Source organism: Dendrobates tinctorius, unplaced genomic scaffold (assembly GCF_039654945.1).
Source record: "Dendrobates tinctorius isolate UK_male_01 unplaced genomic scaffold, ASM3965494v1 ptg000213l, whole genome shotgun sequence".
NCBI lineage: Eukaryota > Metazoa > Chordata > Amphibia > Anura > Dendrobatidae > Dendrobates > Dendrobates tinctorius.
In genome coordinates this window covers 6,425,773-6,435,106 of record NW_027361880.1, presented here as the reverse complement: position 1 = coordinate 6,435,106, position 9,334 = coordinate 6,425,773, and positions in this window count along the sequence as shown.

The window sequence follows — 9,334 nt, the reverse complement described above, 5'->3', positions numbered from 1 at the left end:
TGGCAGCAGCCAATCGCTACCGTCAGTCCGTGGCGGGGGCCGATCACCCCTGCCAGCCGGTGTTGGGGTGGTCAGATTAGGGTCTCCAGCCATGTCCGATGCTACTGTAGCATCGACCATGGCTGGATTGTAATATTTCATCAATTTTCATTGATGAAATATTACTATCGCTCTGATTGGCTGTTTCACTTTTAACAGCCAATCAGAGCGATCGTAGCCACGTGGGGGGCTAAGCCACCCCCCCTGGGGTGAAGTACAAAGCCCCCTGTATCTGCGGGTCGGGTGACCTTTCAGTGACCCCAGTCACCCGACCCGCAGGGGGGCTTTGAAGTCATGACACAGCATATGCATCATGGGTCGGATTGGCACCGACTTTCATGACGCATACACTGTCACAGGTCAGTAACACAAATATAGGGGGCTTCCACGTTACTGATAGCACAAAGGCTCTGGAAAACCAAAATGGCCCTCGCCCCCCTATTCAGAAGCCCCAGTGTGCCTAATTCACGCGTCCACTTGTTTGGCATTTCTGTAACAATGAGAGCCTGCCTAATTTACAGGTGCACAAGCTGGGCACTACTTACTGGTCACCACCACGGCAGTTTGCAATTTTCTCTCAGCAACATGCACTGCTGCTTGTTTCTGGAAAATACCCATGGAGTCAAAATGATCACGACACATGTAGATAAATTCCCAAAGGGGTATAATTTCCAAAATGTGGTCACTTGAGGAAGGATTCTGCTCTTCTTGCACTTCAAGGCTCTGTATATGGAGTCCGCAAACAATTACAAAAATTATGCATGCACTCCGGGATGCCTCCTGTATAACAGTACTGCTTAGCCATATGGCGAGATTCGGGTGGGACGGACCACTATTTGCCAATATAGTACAGCTATATCAGCACCTCAGGGGCTCTGCCAATGTGACATGGCACACTCAAACCAGTCCAGCAAAATGTGAACTCCATTATGGGGCGTAAAATACACAGCAAAATAGGCACGTATGAACATACCCTTAAAGTGGTGGTATATCATGTCTCTTGCAATGTGCAGTGGTGAAATTTTGTGTATACCCTTATATCAAACTTCGTTGGTTATTTCTAAACCCAAGTGTTCAATTGCTTCAAATCTGTATAGTTCATAATCCACCTGTCCCCCCGCAATTCTCTGGCCTCTCTCTTCTGTCAATCACACTGCACTGGCTCCCCATTACCCAGAGACTCCAGTTCAAAACCCTAACCATGGCATACTAAACCATCCACAACCTGTGTCCTCCATACATCTGTGACCTCGTCTCTCGGTACTTACCTGCACGCAATCTTCGATCCTCACATGTTCACCTTCTCTACTCCCCTCTTGTTTCCTCTTCCCACAATGGCATACAAGATTTCTCCCATGTATCCCCTCTACTCTGAATCTCTCTACCCCAACAGACTCGCCTACCATGGAAACCTTCAAAAGGAACCTGAAGACCTACCTCTTCCAACAAGCCTACAACCTACAGTAACCACCATACCGCTGCGCGGCCAGCTTGACCCTCACCTACCTGTATCCTCGCCCATTCCTTGTAGATTGTGAGCTCTCGCGGGCAGGGTCCTCTCTCATCCTGTACCAGTCGTGACTTGTATTGTTTAAGATTACTGTACTTGTATGTATTATATATACCCCTCCTCACATGTAAAGCTCCATGGAATAAATAGCGCTATAATAGTAAATAATAATCAACGTCTCAGGTAATGACTATACAGTTTGTTTAAATATTCTCCAGATAGGCAGTAGGCTAGAACTCTAGCGTCACCAAAGGCCAATATCGTCTTTTTAGCTAGCCTTGCCACATGACTTAGAATAAAAAAAACAAACCAGACTCTCCATTTACAAATGTGTTTCATAGTGTTGCACCTCATCAGTGCAAAAAAGGAGGTCTGATTTGGCTAGGAGAGAAACCTCTGATGGGGGAGTGTAGCCTCTTGTGGAGAATGCCAAGTTGGCATAAGTCGTATATATAATTTATACATCATATATGACTAGTTTATTGTTTATCTGTCACTTTTTCTCTCTTGCACTGCTCGTTCCTTAAGAAATCTATCCATAGAGTAACACATTGACTTAATAATTGCTGGGGGGGGGGGGGGGGGTCTGCCGACTTTAATCTCCACCAGTTCCAAAAATCAAGATCTGCAGAGCCTGTCTTGAATGGAACAGTGGTGCACAAGCTTGACCTCGGCTACATTCACTGACCATGAGACTTCTGGAGAAAGAGTACAACACATCTACTTACTACAGTCCCATAGACAATTAATGGAGTTGAGATCTAGCATATGCGCACCTATACTCCAGGACTGAGGGTCTACAGTGATTCTGGGGACCAATGAGTTCCAATCCCAGCAATCGTTAAGTTCTTCTCTATTGTATAGATGGTAGAAAACTCTTACTTTAGTCAATACCCCTTTATCCAGTTTTGGTAGAGACATTTCCAGTAATGGCATGGATTCTATCCTTAATAAACCGCATTCAACTGCACAGTAAAGATAAAGGTTTTAAGCGTAGTGTTTATTTGCCTAGTGACATTGAGAACCTGTAATGTACGATGGGTTACCTGGCTACACACAATGTATACTATGCTTGATGCATGGTGTCCTGTTACCCAGCAGTTTGTGTAGACATGCTATTTGCGTGAATTGACTCCTGGTGGGGAGTGTACTGGGTCCCAACCTGACCGGCAGCTGCAGTTTTCCCATGGGGGTTCTAGGAAGCACAATGAGGAGGCAGAAGAAAGACGATGCACATGGAAGTGTCAAGGTAAAATAAGTGGCACGTTAGGCGGGTTCCCTATGAACAGTCAGGACTCACTGGCATTAAATAGACTTAAAGTGAAATGTCTGAATCTCTGTACCTTTAAAGCAAACTTTTTCTATGTGTTGAATTAAATGACAACATATCCCATATCTTTTTTTTTTTTTTATCTTAGTTTTTTAAATTATGCAATAGTCAATGGCAACAATAGAGGCATAAGGTTTCATCTGTGTGTGATTGTTTTTTTTTTTTTTGTTTTTTTACCTGAGATATAAGATAATAGCACCCCCGACAGGTGAAAATGCGTCAGCTGTACACTATACCGGAAATCCTGCTCCATCAGCCACGATCAGTGTTGGCACCGACCATGGCCATGTGATTCCTTTGTCATTGCCGCCTATAGCATCTAGATGGTTAACCCCATCGGCATCCTGACAAGTATGATAGTGTGGTCCTGCCATGCCAAATTAAGGCTAAATATAGTGACTTGTTAAGAAATTAGCAACATTTAGGTGGTAAAAATTATCTTATTTCCTGAAAAGCACTTAAAGGGTTAGTTTACTAATTGACAGCCGTTTTCAGGGGTGCTGTTTTCAAAATGTTATCACAAAGTATTTTCAAAACTTAATAGGTCCTTTAAAAAATGTTTTGTAAATGTTATTTATTAACTATTTTGTGTGGTATGACTCTCTGGATCAAAGGGATAATCTTTGAAAATTTTTACTTTTTAGACATTTTTGTCAAATTTCTAATATTTTTTGTTTTTATTTATCAAAATAGCAACCTAAATTTACCATTATCATAAAATATAATGTGTCCCAAAAAAACAATCTCCAAATCGCTCGGGTATGGTGAAACATTCCAGAGATATTACCTCAAAGTTTGAAAAACTTGGCTTGGCCACTAAGTGGTTAACCTCTTAACAACCAGAGGTATTCTCGTTTTGCATTTTCGTTTTTTGCTCCCCTTCTTCCCAGAGCCATAACTTGTTTATTTCTCAATATGGCCATGTGAGGGCTTGTTTTTTGGAGGAAAAGTTGTAGTTTTGAGCAACACCATTTTAACATAGTGTACTGGAAAACGGGGGAAAAAAATTCCAAGTGCAGTGAAATTGCAAAAAAAAGTGCAATTCCAGAGTTGTTTTTTTTTTCCATGTTCACTAAATGTTGAAACTGACCTGCCATTATGATTCTTCAGGTCATTACCAGTTCACAGACACAAAACATGTCTAGGTTAGGTTTTATTTACGTGGTAAAAAATTAATCCAAAATTTGTTAAAAAAAAAAAAAAGCGCCATTTTCCGAGACCTGTAGCGTCTCCATTTTTTGTGATTGGGCACTGGGTGATGCCATATTTTTTGTGCGCCGAACTGAAGTTTTTATTGATACCATTTTGGTGTAAATACAATTTTTTTTTGATCGCTCGTTATTGCATTTTATTGCAATGAAGTGGCGACCAAAAAAAACAATTCTGACGTTTTTAATTTTTTATCACTACGCCGTTTAGCGATCAGGTTAATTCTTTATTTAAATTAATAGATCAGGCGATTCTGAATGTGGCGATACCAAATATGTATATATTTGATTTTTTTTATTGTTTATTTTGAAGGGGGTGATTTGAACATTTTAAAAAAAAATATTTTTAAAAACTTTTTTTTTTTGTATGCTTCAAGAGTCTCCGTGAGAGACTAGAAGCTGCCATAACCCAATCGGCTCTGCTACATACAGGCGATGATCAGATCATCTGTGTGTAGCAGAAATGCTCACTTGCTCTGAGCGCCGATCACCGGTAATGCTACACCTGCACCCTCTGCAAAAAAAAAAAAAAAAAAGCAGCTCACAGGTCAGGCCTCGGCCAGCTGCACTGATTTCTGCACATCCACCATGCAGGCCTCATAAGGAACCCACCGCTGCCTGGGATGAGAGGACACCCACCTCCCCCCTGAGTAGGTTGGTGCTATGTCAGAATCTGTAGCCGACTTAACCATGATATCTCAGTCCCTGGTACAGGTCCTGGAGCGTTTACCTAACTTTCCATCCACCACTAGTTCTTCGATCGTTCCTCACCATGAATCGCAGGCACACAGCCTCTCTCTACAAAATGGCAGATCGCAGACAAGGTTCAGGAAGCAGTCACATTCCAGCTCCTAGTCGAGTTTCCCCTTTCCTTCTGCATCGTGCAGGAAGGCCTCGGTGTCCCACTCTTCTCCTGAGGTGACCATAGGGTCTGACCCAGGTTCCGAGTCAGACTCTGATCTTGGCACGGATCAATCCACCTACCTCCAGTACATGGTCGACAGGCCTATCTCTGTCAATCAGACCCTCAATATTAAAGAGGATGAATATCATTTCCCGGATCATTCTGTCTCATTCAAAAAGATTAAACTTCCTCCCCAGGTATTTTCCAATCACAAGGTGTTTGACGGAATCTTTGCCAAACTGTGGGAGCACCTGGAAAAACGCTTCCCGTGTAGCTTCGAAACAGTTGGACCTCCTTAGCAAATGGGCAGAATCGCCAACTGTGGACTCACCAGTCTCACATCTGTCCACCAACACAGTCCCGTCACTCCCAGATGGATCCTACAGATAGGCACATCGAAGTGATAGCCAAATCGGCGTTTGAAGCTGCAGGTATTTCTCTCTGTCCCGCCTTCACTTCCGTATGAAGGCCTGAAATGCAGACGCAGCTTAAGGCCTGGAATGCAGACGCAGCATCAAAAAAGTCTCACCAGCTTTCCCTTCCATGGGTCTCAACTTTTTGAAGCTAAGCTGGATCAACTCAAACATCTTGATCTAACATATACTCTTCAGCCTGAGGGGTCCCCCACTCCTGGGAACCCACTCCAGGTGGGTTGTCACCACCTCCTTTTCCATGGCGCATGACTGACTGTAGATGACGACGCCTGGGTCAGAGAGATTCTTACCACTGGTTATCGGATGGAATTTTCTTCTCTCCCACACCAATGCTTCATGTCCCACCCCACAAGGGTCCCATCACAAGTTCCTGGATTCTTTCAGGCCATTGCCTCTCTACTCCGGGCAGGCATCATTATTCCTGTCCCTTCTCAATAACGCTTCTCAGGCTCGATCCTGGGCCTGAAACTAACTCATAAAATGCAAGGGCGTTTTTGTCACTTCATGATGGGAGTCCATTCGTTTGGTGATTGCTTCTATGGAACCCGAGGAATTCCTCTGCTCAGTGGATATCCAAGATACATATCTCCACATTCAGATTTGCGCTGTTTATCAGATGTTTCTCCTCTTTGCAATCCAGAGTTCCCGCTACCAGTTCACAGTTCTCCCTTTCAGACTGGTCTCAGTGCTCAGAGTGTTTACAAAGGATATGGCAGCCGTTATGGCCATTTTTTGCCCCAAAGGGATAGTAATCATTTCCTACATTGACAATCTGCTGATCAAGGCTCCATCCCTATAAAACTGTTGCAAGTGTCTTCAGATCACCCTTAATACACTCACCTAGGTTTGTTAGTCAAAACGGCAAAGTCTTCTCTGATCCCGGCCCAGTGCCTATTTTTCCTAGGCATGCTTTTGGACATGACCCACGACAGAGTTTTTCTCCCAGAAGAGAAGATCTCAGCGCTTCACCTGGAAATTTGCTCACTCAGCACCCTTCACCACGCTCTTTTCGACTCAGAGTACTCGGCAAGATGATTGTTACATTGGAAGCTGTCCCGTTTGCACAGTTCCACACCCGCCCTCTCCAGCTGGCCCTCCTGTCAACTTGAAACAAAAAGATCTCTTCCCTGGATCGCCCCATTCTTCTGCCTCTTCAAGTAAGGCAATCTATTACCTGGTAGAATCTCCCTTCATTCAACACAGAAGATCATTCCTCCCTCTTCACTGATTTCTAAGTTGTCAGGACCTCTCCTCAGGCGAGTGGTCTCTCAACACATCCATGTTCAACCAGCTCTATCAGAGGTGTGGTATCCCAGTTGAACCACATAGTTCGTATCCAGGTCTCACGACCAGTCATCCTTGCAGCTCCAGATTGGAGCTCCAGCTCCAGCCTAGAATGGCCTTGTACACAGAATTGGTCAACCTGCTAGCAGATGTACATTGGTAATTCCTGAATCGCCCAGACATTCTCACTCTCAGGGTCCCCTCTTCCACCAGAATTCTTCGATTCTCAATTTAAAAGCATGATTGTTGAGGCCACGGTATTGAGGATGGAAGTTTTCTCACCCCAGGTGATTCAGACGATGATTAAGACGATGATACCCTCATCTTCTCACGTTTCTCATCGAACTTGGAAGGCCTTCTTTCTATGGTAAAAACAGTCAACACTACTCCCATTTCCTTTTCTCTCCATCTCTCCTGACCTTTCTATAAACAGCCCTGGAGTCCGGGTTGTCTCTCAACACCTTTAAAGGGGTTGTCCATTCTAAATCAAAAAGTCTGCAAACTTATTAATTTGGTCCAGACAACACCTTTTAGTGTCAGGTGTCCGCGCTGTTAATTCTGTTCTAACGGAACTTCTCGCTCAAAAGTCAAGACTTTCCTACAGGTAGTTGCTCGTCTAGTTCATCCATATCGTCCCCCTGTGGACCCGTGGGACCTTAATTTAGTTTTGAGCGTCCTTCAGGGACCTCCCTTCAAACTCATTCAGGATATCACTCTTTCCTAGAAAGTTTTATTCTTGGTCACGATCACTTCTATCAGGTGTTATAAGTTGAGGATCCAAGAAAAGCACTTCTGAGCACTGTACTGTAACCTGAAGAAGAGGTGCGGTTTGTCACCTCGAAACGCGTAGTTTCTGTAGTACATATAATAAAGAACTTGAAAGATTTATATGGATTTCTGAAGAATTCTTATCACTAAAGCAGCGCGGATGCTCAGAAGTGCTTTTCTTGGATCCTCAACTTATGATACCTAGTGGACGCTGTCCACCTGCACGAGCTCTGCAGCAGCTATATGACTGCAACAAACGTTGAGAGTGGTCGTGTCTGAACACAACCCATAAAGGGTGAGTACTCCAGAGTACTTTTATATTTTAATTGATTTATACCAGGTGAAGCCCTATGTCTGCGCTCCCGCCCTTGTTTTCTCTTCTATCAGGTGTTGGCTCTCTTGGAGCTCACTTCCTCGTCCTTCACCAGAACAAGGTGGTTTCTGCGTCCAGTTCCTACTTTCCTCCCAAAAGTAGTTTCTTCTCAATGAGGATATTATCCTTCCCTCCTTTTGGCTTTCTCATTCCTATCCCCTGGAAAGGTCCTTCAAGCTAGATCTCATCGGAGCGTTATGTCTGTACCTCTCAAAGGCAGTTTGTTATTTTTTTTCAGAGGATTCCTAGCCTCCAGATCTATCACTCGCTGGATCTGCTCTGCCATACTGGAGGCTTATCAGGTTAAGAATAGACACCACCTCCACCGGGAGTGCGGTCTCACTCCACCTGTGCGGTGGGGGTTTTCTCGGCCGTCCGCTACCAGGTCATCCCTTCATACGTCCTACAGGATGCATACCTATTGTACACCTCAGCTGATACTAGCCTAGATAGAAAGGTTCTGCAAGCGACAGATGACTGTCATACAGCATGAACTGGGCATGTTTTTCTCTTCCCACCCTTGGGAGTGTATCATGGTTACCTGTGTCCCCCAATGCAGCGATAGAAGGATTTGGGGTACTTACCATAAAATCTTTCCGGGAGCCTTCATTAGAGGACACAGCAACCCTCCCTTGTTTGTGCCTTTGTTGGTTCTGTTAATCGTTGTTTTTACTGCTGCTTCTCCTAACTGATGAGCTCTGTGGCAGTTGGTGGGTGTATCCTGCTTTGGAGGAGCTAACTTTTTTTGCCCGGGGCCAGCCTCCCAGTGACAGCAGCATATACCCATTGTTACCTGTGTACCTGTGTCTCCCAATGAAGAGAGATTTTACGGTATGTACCCAAAATCTTTTTTTTTTTTTTTTTTTAACACTGTGAATGACAATCTGAATGTGAATTGTCAATCTTGTTAGAACTCCTATAAAGTATATCATGGCAGACACAAATGACTCAAGTAGGCCCCCTCTTCTGTGGCGCAACCCTTTGGTACCCTGTAATAGTGTTGCCTCGGGGATCGGTGACTAACAGAAGTTATTGCATTTGTTTAAAACTATTGCAAACCAATCACAACGTAGATAACACAATTCATATTATATACATAAAAAAAATTATATACAAGTATATTCCATCAATTTTATATTATCAATACATATAAATTTTGTCATTACCAAAATTCAAGCCTTTGATGCAGGATGCAGAATTTTGACAATTTTAATATACTCCCTGCCAGTTTTCCAGGTATCACACTTGTCTGATGAGAAGCTCTCTCCTGATTCTGGCGGAGCTGCTCACTCATCTACTAGAGTTTTCCTGTCTAGCAGAGACTGGTCATAATCGCCCCCAGTTTCTGCCGGACCCTCCTGCTCCAGCATCCCCATGCAGCACACTGTGGAAGGTAGCAGGGAAATGACTCGGCTGATTGAACAAACCAGGAAGGAAAAGGCTTTTACATTGGTGAGTATAATGTGCTGTGTGCATCCATCCAT